Source organism: Pygoscelis adeliae, unplaced genomic scaffold (assembly GCF_000699105.1).
Source record: "Pygoscelis adeliae isolate BGI_AS28 unplaced genomic scaffold, ASM69910v1 Scaffold27, whole genome shotgun sequence".
Lineage (NCBI taxonomy): Eukaryota > Metazoa > Chordata > Aves > Sphenisciformes > Spheniscidae > Pygoscelis > Pygoscelis adeliae.
The window spans coordinates 1,312,248-1,324,462 of NW_008825410.1; the positions used below are offsets into that span (position 1 = coordinate 1,312,248).

Below are 12,215 nucleotides of genomic sequence, written 5' to 3' on the forward strand. Positions count from 1 at the left end.
GGAATATAGGCACCAGAGCTGGAAGAAAAATTATGACTTACCTCTAATCTGTAAGTTTCATAAGGAAAATGTTCATATGTTCATAAGGAACATACTGTTTGTTATATACTAACTGGAATATTCCCTACATTACCTTACAGGTTAAGCGTGGAATAATTGATCAGTAGGATCTGCCATACCCCAAAACATATCACATCTTAATTTAATTTGTGCAGCATTGTCAGATTGCTCTGGTCATGTTGTAATTCCAGAAATAAAGCTGTATCTCCAACGGATTCCTGGGCAGAGTAATATTTTCAGTAGTGCAGCTTTTGCTTCAGCAGCTTTTGTGTACTTGCCAAATGACGGCATCAGACATTTTAATTGCTGAGTTTTCAGCCTCATAATGGCAATCAATCTTTCTGTAAGCATCAAGTTTCCATGTGGCATGTGCATGCATGCTAGCCATCTATTGCAAATATTTGATTACATTAATGAAGAGGGAGTACAGAAGTTTTTTTCTCAGTGGACTTGTTCAATCAAGCAGTGTACTCTGAGTACTGTCTCAGCCAGATACCGAAACAAATATGCCACCAAACCTGTAAGACCTTGGAAATTCTATCACAAATTACTGCTTTTACAGATTTTCAATTTAGATGAGTTTCTTGGTACGCAGGTACTATTTTTTTCTATTTCCCCCCTCTCTTTTCTTGACTCCTGTTTGAGAGAAAATGGCAGTCACTGTTAGTTCCTTGTCAAACTGAGTTACTCTTTTTTCATCAACACTTCATTTTCACATTGTTCCTCCTCCTGGTTCCCCCTTATGCTCCCAGATGTGTCTCCTTAAGATTCAGAATTCTTTATATTTATGGGGCAGTCTTTGGAAGCCTACACAGCCACTGTCCAAGCTGTGTCATGTTCGTGGAGCATTAGAAACCTTCTCTTCTGGCTGCCGGCAATACAGATGCCATCCTGTAATTACCATGTTCTCTTTAAAACAGAGAGAGAGAGAACATCATTCCACCTCTGTCAGTGTGATCTCTAGTAAAAGTCATTAACACTAATCATCATTAATGTTCTGTGCAGTACATTAGTAGTTTGTCTGATACTGGTCTATTAAAAAATGCTTAGCCTTGAGTTCAAAAAGTCCTACATCAAAGGACTCAGGCAGCTTATGCATAATGTGCAACTATAACATACCCTACCTCAACGGTCACCTTTGTCACAGATGTTAGGTAGGTGTACTCTGATAAAAAGGCCAGGTACCTGTGTGAGTGAGAGTTGATTTTCATTTATTGGTTACCCTGACATGAAGCTGAGAGGCAAGGAAGTTCCAGGAAGAACTTTACAGAAGATACTAATTAGGGAATATAGCAAACGAACTAAACCAACGTAATAAAAGATTGCAGGAAAGAAATACATAGGCAGAATAGTTTTTATAAATTTAACAGAAGGGAAAACAACTTAGTACTGATCGTTTCTACATTTTAAAATGCTAAAGAACATTAGCTAAAGAAATGTTAAAAAAATACTAGTAGGTGGCCCAGCTATTAAGGATAAGTCTTGCCCAAGATTCAGATGATGAGCTGTAGGAGATTAAAAATTCAGTGTATCTTGAAGTGCAAACATCTGAACGAGCATGGGATTCATCCCAGAGGAGCAATGCCTGAGTGCACATCCCTTCTAGGGGTTAACATCTAATCACTAATATAAAGCTGCATTACTACAAATCTAACAAGAAAATATAACTGAATTTTCATCTGGTGTCTAGGCCAACTAGATACAGTCTTCAGCCTCATTTTTATACTTTGTGCAGACTGGACCAATCTGGTCTTGTTTTGTGCTCAAATTCCCGCTTCTTTGTTTCTCTTTCCCATGATATCATCTCGAAATACTTTAGGCCTAAAGATGTAGTTTCTTAAATATAATTTAGAAGATCTTAGAATTCCTATTAAAAGCTCTTTAAAAGTCTGTTGACATGGCTACTTGTCCTCTAGCACTCCTTGGATAGGCTTCACTCTTTCTGCTCTAGGAGGAATCTTTTTGCTCTGTGCTTGCACAGCACCTACTCTTACAGCTTTGTTCATGGCTTGTGCCTATTGATCCTGCTAAAAACGTTTGCATGTTACGGGACCTTTGGATGCGTAGATGGCATGCAACCTTCCAGAAGTTGAGGAAACGGCACAGGTTGAGGAAAAAATATTTGGTAAGAGTAAGAGAGAGATCAGGCTGCGCTTGATATGAATGCTGGTTGAAGGTAAAGCATCTCTGTAAAGCGGTTCTCTTCATTCCCTTAATTCTTAAAGAATCAGTTCAGATTTCAAAGCCTGGAGTCTGTAATGGGGTCAGTGATCAATATATGGCAAAACACAGCAAGGAAAACAGTATGATTGACAGGAAAACAGTCAAAACCTAGAAAATGATCAAAAGAACATCATGAAGAGGCTTAGATGAAGAGGCAAGCGGGATTTCCTGGCAAGACAATGTTCACAAGCATAAAAGCAGTATAAGGAAGGAGTGACATTTTGAGAGTTGAAGGTAGGTAAAAAGCTGGAACAAGAAGGTGAAGCTTTTCTGTTAGAAAAGAAAGCGAGAAGTGAAGCAGCTATTATTGCCTGCAATAATGCCTGGAACATTGGGGTAGGAAAATATCCCAGTGGATAAGAAAACACTGGCATAGGAAACTAAATCCTTTGATCCTTGAGCCCGGACAGAGGCAAACTTCAATGTCACAAAGAACATTTGGCTAAAGAAAAATTAAGGACAGTGTAAGTATTAATGATGAATGAAGTGGCATCTCCTACTGGCTATGAGAAGCTGGAAGAATGTTCTACCGGGTTTCAGACCCCAAACCTAACCGGCCTATTTTCACTCATGTATGATTGCCACTATTTTTGTGCAATTCAGTGTTTCAGAACCCCTCCAAAATAGAAAGTAAAATATTAAATATACCTATGTCAGTTGGCAAATACTTGACTAGATTATTTAGTGCTGCTGGAGGGAGGCTGCACAGCACCATTCGGCTGGCCACTGAGAATACCCCAGCTCCACAGAGCAACTTTTAAGCTGTCCTCATTCAACAGCCTTCCCTTCATGTTCTCAGCTGATGTTGCTTATCCAGCAATATTCCAGGCAGTGAAACTGGCTGACTGTAAAAGTGGCACATATTTCACTGTGGAACCACCTATGAACGAGCTATGGAATTTATAATTTAAAAGCAAATCTAAAAATGGGAAGGTCTGACTGGTTTATGGGACAAAAGCTGAAATGGAAAAGTCAAAGCATGAGAAGCTTTACTTGTGAATGAAAAATTGTGACTGACTGTTATGGACACCAGTGCAAAAATACACTGTTTTTGAAATTAATAAATGTCTTGTCAGCTCTGATTTTTCCAAGCAACTGATACTTATACACTTGATTCTGTAATATTCTTTTAGGAGTGAAAACCAAGCTGTGTTAGAAATGGAAGAAGTCAGTTTTTATAAAGATATCTCCAGAAGGTCATTTCTCACTGAACTTGATATAACTCTGGATCTTTAGAGTTATGCTATTTTCCCAAGTTTCTTTAAATGAGTTTGAAATTTGGTGGAACTGGGCATGCTTGACTGAAGTCAGGGAGGAAAAGATCCCCATCTGTTGATTTTGATAGCGAGAGTTCAAGCCTTTGGAAGAGGGCTCTTTTCTCACTACTAATAGGGAGAACCTACCAGCCAATATAATTTCTCCAATAAGAACTATCTTAGTTATTTTCCATTGTAATTTCTTATTGGAATTTGCAGAGAGCTGCTGAGTAGTTTTTGCATTTAAACACTGAATTGCTTAGATTCTATATGAAATAATCTACTACAAAAAAGTATTGTAAGGTTTTTGTCAGCTTGAAAGATTCTAGGATATAGTAGGATTTAATGCAGAATATCTCTGCTACTTGTTTTTAGGAATCAATGTTTTTAGGAAGGTAGTTTCATTTTAGGAAGGAAAATTATTTTTTATTATAAAGATAATCATAACCAGGGAGTCTCTGTGGCGCAATCGGTTAGCGCGTTCGGCTGTTAACCGAAAGGTTGGTGGTTCGAGCCCACCCAGGGACGGGTTCACCTCTTTCTTCTGCCCGTGGCAGGGGGGTTAGAAGTAGATGATCTTTAATTTAAGGTCCCTTCCAACCCAAACCATTCTATGATTCTATGAAACATTGGAAAACAAATTGTCTGTTAGCCTCAGGCTCATTAAAACACTAGTTTGCTAAAGTATCTGTAATGGATTAACAGACAAAAATATTTCCATGGGTCATTATTTAAAGATGAAATTGCATAGAAATTGTTTAATTTAAGCGGAATATTACAGAGTGTTCCTTAGGGTTCACATTGTTCTGTCATATCTGTTTGTCTGTGCGGTGCTCTGTTGGGTTGCTGTGACCTCTAATGGGTCTATGTAATTTTACGATGTTGAAATGTAAACATATATATACAAAATATCAACATGGGCTACTGTGCACCTCAGGCTTAGCAAAGATTTGTCATTTAGGAATTAACAGATAGCCGAGTACTTGTGCCATTTCCAGAAATTTTGTGTAAGAGCCTGGTGAGTTGGAATCTGCAGGACAGCTGTTACTGTTTGCTTCTAGCTTTAAATCGCCTGTGCATGGCACACTTTAATAATTGCTCTAATGACAGGCATATGGAGCTAAGTCTTTGATGTGATGTTTTTGCTTATGCTTTAAAAACACTTGTACTGAAAGGCTTAACTAACAGAATACGATTTGCTCTAAAGCCTAAAACCAGAACAAATCAATATGGAGTGAAACCACTGAAGCCTATATCCTTCAGCAGCTCTCTTGCTACCATTTTATCAGTCAGCCCTTCTCTCGCAGGGAAAACTGGTAGGGCTCTCTCTCCACTGCCCGTCTGCCTGTTTTCATGGTACATGCAAGAATTTAATCATTTCGAGATGTCTTCCTTCCTATAGTGCTGGAGCATAAGGATCTAAATACTAGGAAAGAGGCAACCAAAATGCTGTTTTCAAAGCTGAAGGCAAAAACTCTAGTGTACTATTGGCTTGGGAGCAGGAAGCAGACAATTAGCTGGTAGAGAGGTGAGCCAATAGCCAAGAAAAAATGCTGGCCTTGGTCTAGATGCAAAAGAGCAGCTAATAAAACCGGAAGAGATCTTTGGTCTTGTCTGTTGGTTTTGACAGAGTGCTTTCACTCTACAAGTAAGGCATGTCTTAGAAACACCTCCTGGTTTTCAGAAGATGGCTCTATGCCCTCAAGGTGGCAGAAGAGTGCAAAGCAACTTGAAAATGGAAAAGAAATCCCAGTTGTTTTTCAACAGACTAGATCCAGATCATATCAGATAACCAGTTTAAAATTGTTATTTTTTAGAAGATCATACTGTCTTAAATTTCAGAGCTTCAGATAGTAAAAGGCTATGAGTTTAACTGACATATCTATTAAACTTTGTAACCATGCTAAGAAAGAGATGAAGGGGTCAATAGGAATCAATGCAATTATTCTTCATATTGTGTTTGAACAGTGCATTATCATGTTTGTGGCAAAGAGGTAAAGGAGCATCTTTAGATGCTCCTTTAGACAAAGCCCACAGAAAACAGCTACTGAGTTGTTGCGTATGAAATTTCCACTGTATTTATGTAGAATTAACATAGAGGACAGGTTTATAGACTAAGCTTCTGGAGCAGAAGATAAGGAGAAGATAAGAACGTTGATATGGACCATGAAAGAAGGTGAGAGAGAAACTCAGTTAATCCAAAGGTCAGTCCTTGGCCTGTAATTTTATTAACAGAGTGGTCACACCTGGTATGGATACCCAAGTCTTATTACAAAGAAGTGATGAATGAGATCCTGATATACAGAAAACAGTAAAGGCTATGGAGATGGTAATATCATCGTACACAGGGCCAGAGAAACACTGGCTTAAACATGAGCAAGATCTTAGAAACGGTGTTGTTTACTGTTGGACATGCTTGTCAAAATGCATATGTAATGGTTAACCTGCGGTGGGGGGTGTGGTGGGGGACAGGAATGTAATTCCTGAATCTCCAGGAGAGACAAAGAGCTCATACTCCCAAAGGAGCTGAGGGCATCCCAGCTCAGGAGGAAGGAGCTGAAACGTTAGTTCCTTTCACCTGGCAAAGAAAGCAGGCACAGGGAATGGAGCCAGCCAAGGACATTCTCATCTGCAGGCACAAACCACCAGCTTGTTCTTGCACAGGGAAGGAATTCTTAACCTTAACTCTTAAGATATTCAACAAATTGGAGACTACTACCTAAAAAAATAGTTTCAAAAGTTACAGGAACTATATGAAATGAAGTATTTGAAGTCTGTACCCCAGAACCAAATATGGAACTGAAAAAGTTCAAAGGACCTCTTGTATCTATTTGCAAATGAAAGTAGCTGAGAGATATGAAGATGATACACACTTTAATTCTACTCTTTGTGTACTGTGAGGCAGGCGCTCTGCATGGATGTGGTTTGCCCTCTTCGCAAAAGAATGAGCAGAGGTCCTTTGGATCTCACTGCAGGGTCTGGGGAACCAATCATTTTGGGTATGTGCAGCTTCTGTAGGAATTGAAATTTTAGATGACTGTGGTAAACCAGACATGGTGTAGAGATAGGTACAGCAATAATAGCCATGGATGTTCTTTTGAACTGAGGAATTAGAGTTAGTCTTATTCCCTGTGAAATGCTGAAAGATAAAAATTAAGGTGAAGGTAAAAAAGACTATCAACCAGAAACAATTGTAAACATGAAAAGCGTTTTGCCTAAATTAAGGAAGGCTCTGTGTGGGTGACTCTTCTTGACACATATTCTAGGCACTATGTAGAGAATTTACTGGGAGTCCGGAGCAGAGACTAACACCTTGAGATGTTAAATACCTTAACCAAAAGGTAGTGTTAAACCCCTTTGCACAAAATTGCCCAGAAAAACCTATAATCATTAGGGAGAGAGGATTTCATGAAGACAAAACCCTGTCCTTTAGACCACTAAGTAGAGAAGATCATTTCAGCAGTTAGGCTATTGCATGATTTTTCCCAGACCTGAGAACCTGGCCATATTTACTGCTTCTGGGAAGAGTACAAAAAGCATTTGGGCATGGTGGTGGGGTAATGGAAATGTATCCACTTAAAAAGAAACCTAAGTGTAGAAGTAGAGCCGGCAGGGTGAGATAGTTTGCCATCCTGGCGTTAAGGATGGAAGAAGGTGTGGAAAGAAGAAAGGGACAGACATTCCTCCAACAGTCATGAACATGGTAGAACTACTTGAACAGAAAACCAAAAGCAAATTCTGTTTTTTAATGGGAAATTTCTAATTACGACATATGTAATTATTTAATTATTGTGATTTAATAGTATAATACCAGCATTAATCAATAATGTCCTAATTAAATGTAGTTAAATGGTTAATTGATTAATATAATTAATATTTACAATAATTATAACATCTAGTGATTACTACTACATTATTTAGTTACTCAAACATCCTATTGTTCCTGTCAGTTTTTAGGTTATCTAGGTTTTTTTTTCAGAAAGAGTATGAGTAGGCTGAGGAAATGCTGCTCTCCTGGATAGTCTGAATTTTAACAAAATAGTTAAACCTCAAGACACAGGATCAAAGATCCCTTTCTTGCTTTCTGAAGTGAGAACTACCTTCTGTTTGAAAAGAAGATGCATGGTGATAGAAATACGAGGTCTGTGCCATTGCCTGCCTTAGCAAACAGTAAGTCAGGGCCCAGTTCTCCCCTACTCTGACTCTGTAACATGGAGGAAAGACGTTCTGCACTCCTACTGTGGACTTAATGCTTCAGGAACTTGATGCAGAGGCTGTTCATATCAGACACCCAATAAATGCTACCGCTGGTGTGTTGTCATGGTAAGAGTCTTGGAATACTGGCATTTCTGAAATAACCATGTCGGTTGACTTCTACGGTGCCAATTTGTGGAGGAAACTTGTGCCCTCCGTTAGTGATGAGAGAGCATCCAAACCCGTTCTCACCTCAAACTGCTTTGCTACCATTTTCCCCCATTATGAACCTCATGTTAACCCTGTATATATATATATTTGTGTAAAGCATAATGGTCGATGCCCAATGTCCAAATCCCACCGTGAGGTCTGGAGGCTGATTTAGTGGGTTGTGAATAGTTTACTCAAGCATGGGTGCAGTTGTTAATGGCTTCCACTTACGCCTCAGGACAAGGCTGTCTTTGCCTTGCAAAAATAACTTTTAACCTTTCCAGAAGTGCGGGCAGACAACAGGAGGAAAAAGTTGAAACCTTGCCCTGGATTAAGATAAAATTAAATAGTCCGGAGTGATTCCAGTGTAAATGGGTTGCTTAGAAAGAGAGGTGGTATAAATGTTCTACTTCTCCAATCGATTTTCTCGTCTGAAAACACAGGGTGTGCTCAAAGGCTAAGGCTCTGACTGTGGGAGCTGAGTAAGCATCTAGCAGTTTGTTAGGAAGATAAGATAGAGAGGAAGAGAGAGACGTCTGTGAGATGCCATCTTGAATTTCCTTTCTGGCACCTGTGTCCTTAGAAACCTTGTAGCAGTATTGTGGAACAGAAGGCACCCAGTTCTGCAGTTCCTCTGTAAATTAAATTCTTTTTGCTCTGACCTGTTCCAGATCACTACCAAATGTACTGCATACCTAAAATGACAGAAGTCCATTTAACAGCAGTATCTTTGCACAGAGCTGGTTGCAGGAGACTGATAAGTGAGTTGCGGGCAGCATGCTGACAAGCATTTGCTTCCTTGGGGAGCTATTAACCAGATGATTTTGCATCTGCTGTTTTGGATTCATAGAACCCGACAACTAAAAGACTAAATTATTATTGTCTTGAGTCTTTTCTACCCCAAGTGAGACTGCAGTTTGCTGCCAGGAGCTTTTCTGCTTTAGATGGGTGTTCTTCTGATAAGCTGTTATATTTTTAGGATGAGTTGTGATGCTGACATTTTGTAGAAATAGCCCTTGGGATATTCCTGGCCACAGGCAGCTGAGGAGATTTGGATAGTAACCATGACAATGAATTCAGGAAAAAAACCTAGAAAAATACTCTTCAGGGGCTGGTAATTAGTGTCTAAGTCAATAGGTGGTGCACTACGCATGTGGAAATGGTGGAGAACTGCTCTTGCTGTTTCACTAAGGGTCTTAAGAATTGGCATTTGGGAAAACCTGTTTCACTTCACCCAAAGAACCAATTTCGGTGGCTTGAAAGCAGTAAGAGAAAATAAAATATATATGTGTTTTTAAGATGGTATTGACAATAACTGTTGGAATGAATTATATATATTTCAAATGCTTGTGTTCAAAATGGCATTCAAATGTTGCATATGTTTGTTGTAATACTTATATTTGGCTTAACGAGAACCATCATTTCATGAGTAGCTGGAGAGTATACTTAAGCATGGAATCATGTTTAGGAAGTTTTGCTCATTTAACACCTGTATTCAACCACCTATTTTCCAGGAAAGGACAAATTTACTCCAGCCAAAGAATATGGAAATACAGTAATTTCTGCGGAAGATCTTCATTTATACACCATAGATCGTATTCATTTTGCATCTGAGATTTATGGGGGAGCAATACAGAAAATTAATGGTATTTTAATGAGCTTGGAATGAAGCCTGAGTAAAGCTAGATGAATTAGAGATTACTACTGGTAGCATGTCTAAGAATTTCTTTATTTGAACTTGCTATTACCTCATTGTTTGAAATTGGTGTACATTATTCTAATACTGTAAAACACTGCATCAAGCGGGTGGTAGAAAAACAGCTTCTAGGAGATCCCATCTGAAACCACTAAGCACAACAGCAAAACTGATCAAAAGTCACGTCAAAAGCTGCAATTTAAAGCTGTGTGGTGGCAATGTAGATCTGTTAATCTGTTAATGTTGTTTTGTCCCTCACTTGTATTAAAGGAAATCTGTCTGTTCATAGTCTTTGGCACAGTATTCATATTTTAAACTCATAAACAGAGATCTTTAAGATAATTGTCAGTGGCTCATGATTCTCTTCCCAGTGAAGCAGCCTGCGCAGTTACAACTGTCCCTTCTACAACAGCTTTCCAGGTTTTGAAGTTTCCTTTCGCTCTACCTCGGTCGAATTTACCATGTTCTCATCACCTCTATTTTTTACCTACTTACGCCACGTTCGTGCAAAAGCACATGCCACAGAGAGCCCAATGTGCTGCCAGCTGAGCCTGCTGAAATGGGAAACTATATATCAGCCTGATGCTGGCCCCAGGAGAGCAAGTTACGCTCAGGAGGAGCAAGGAAAGGGGAGACTGAATTCATCACCCCCTAGCAACTGCTGTTTTGTTTGATTCCCGTTTATCCGAATGATTCCCCTGCATACTGGGATCACAGGCTGACTGAGAGGGTGTTGTGCTCGTAGAAATACATGCTTATGAAAGTGCAAACCAGCCCCAAGAGCTGTTGCTCATCACAACAACTAAAACTCAGGTGTCAAGAAGACTACGTAGCAAGCCCAGTTCATACACACAGAGGCCCTTTAAACACTTCTGAAGACTTTTTAGTGAGATTTATGGATACAGTAAGGAATTTTTGCACTGGAGACTTCAGGCTTCAGCTTAGATGCAATTCGAAGCACCTACTGACAGGAGCCTTTTAATCTCTGTTCATCTCCTGGGGAGATGGCATAAGGAACTGATGGTCAGGACACATTTATGGATCACACAAGTGGTGTGTCTGAATGCTGCAGTACTTTAATTTACACAATCATACCACAACCGAGCACTGTGCATGTCAGTGGGCCCTTAGTCTCTCACCAGCCTTACGCAGCTTCTCCAGCAATTCTGTTCCTATGCAGTACAGCCAGGGCTTGCTGCAAACTTTATCTTTCACATAATTACTCCAGCTATTTTCCTTTCCTTCCAGGTTTATTTCTTGTTCCGAATGCAAACTTTAACCTATTTTAACCCTACTGTTTTAGCTAATTTATGCTAACCGTCTAGTTGCATTACTGCTGATGCATACCTGCTTATAATTAAATTCTCCAGTGATAATCTTAGTGATCTAAAGATCACTTTATCTAAAGTGATAATCCTTATAGGGAGGCAGACCACTCCCAAAGATGATTAAGCTCACTTCACCAGAAGTTTACTCAACATTTTATATGCCTGAAATTAGACAATATGAAGGCTTCCTGCGCTGTCTGCAGTTCATCTCACTTGTTTTCAGCTACGGTCCTTGAGAGGAAAGACAGTTTCTTCACTATTTTGCATAGCTTAAGCAAAATGCTTGATTGGGCGGTAAATTCTGATGAGCTCAAAACCTGCAGGACAAACTGAGTATCTTCTCGGTGCTAATGAGGCTAGAGGTTGTGAGGTAGGTGCTGTGTGTTTTTTCCAGCTTAATTTCTCAGTGAGTCCACTTTTGTGCCGAAGGTGTGAAAACACAGAAGAATTTGGATATTACCGATGGGCTCGTAGAAAGGAAGCGTTCTCTGCCTAGCAGGACATGCCATGGAATAGATCACAGAGAGCAAAGGAGAAATCAGAAGATAACAAAAGAGACAGCATTTGCCCTTTGTAGTTTCCTTTCTAAACGTCAAACCCAAAAACTGTGGGGTTTTTTTTACCTTCCCAGACAGCAATAGTCCACCTCCTAGTCCTAGCAATAACCTTTGCATACATCCTAGTGGATTACATAGACTGAGGGATGTAAGTTTATCTTTTCAGTCCTTGTAGGAACTTCCTGGCGTGTAGATGAGCTACGTGAGAAAAGAAACTCTTACCATTTTAAAGCATTTAATTATTTTCTTTTTACAACAACAAAAATTGTATTTTGAAATACTAAGACAATGATTGAAATACTAACACTAAGAATCATCACGGTCCAATGAATAAATGCAGGTGTTTACCTGCAGTATGTTTTACTCACTTAAGAACAAATGGGCTGTATTTTATCATGGCAATTCCCCTCCTGCTAATTCAGCACACAACGGTGGGCACTTCCCCTTTTACTAATTCAGCACACAGCTGTGGGCACATGGCAGCTGCACTTAGGGCCATGTTTTGGTATTTGCCCCTTTTTTCCTCAATCAATTCATTGCGAGCAAGAATGAAGAACTTTCTTTAGAATCAGTTTTTAGTGCTTATTCCTCCTTGCACTGTTTGGAGCTGCCTTCAGACTCTCAAGCCGCTAACCGTTGGAGCGGTGCTTTCTTCAGGTTACAGGGACCTTCTGGATATTTAATTCATGCT

At 39.5% G+C, this 12,215-nt stretch overlaps 1 non-coding gene across 1 annotated transcript; it reads left to right on the plus strand.

Annotated features, from left to right (window-relative positions):
* The first annotated feature begins 3,993 nt into the window (after nt 1-3,993).
* On the plus strand, nt 3,994-4,067 carry TRNAN-GUU. The gene has a single exon. It is a non-coding gene; the product is annotated as a tRNA-Asn (tRNA).
* The last annotated feature ends 8,148 nt before the right edge of the window (nt 4,068-12,215 follow it).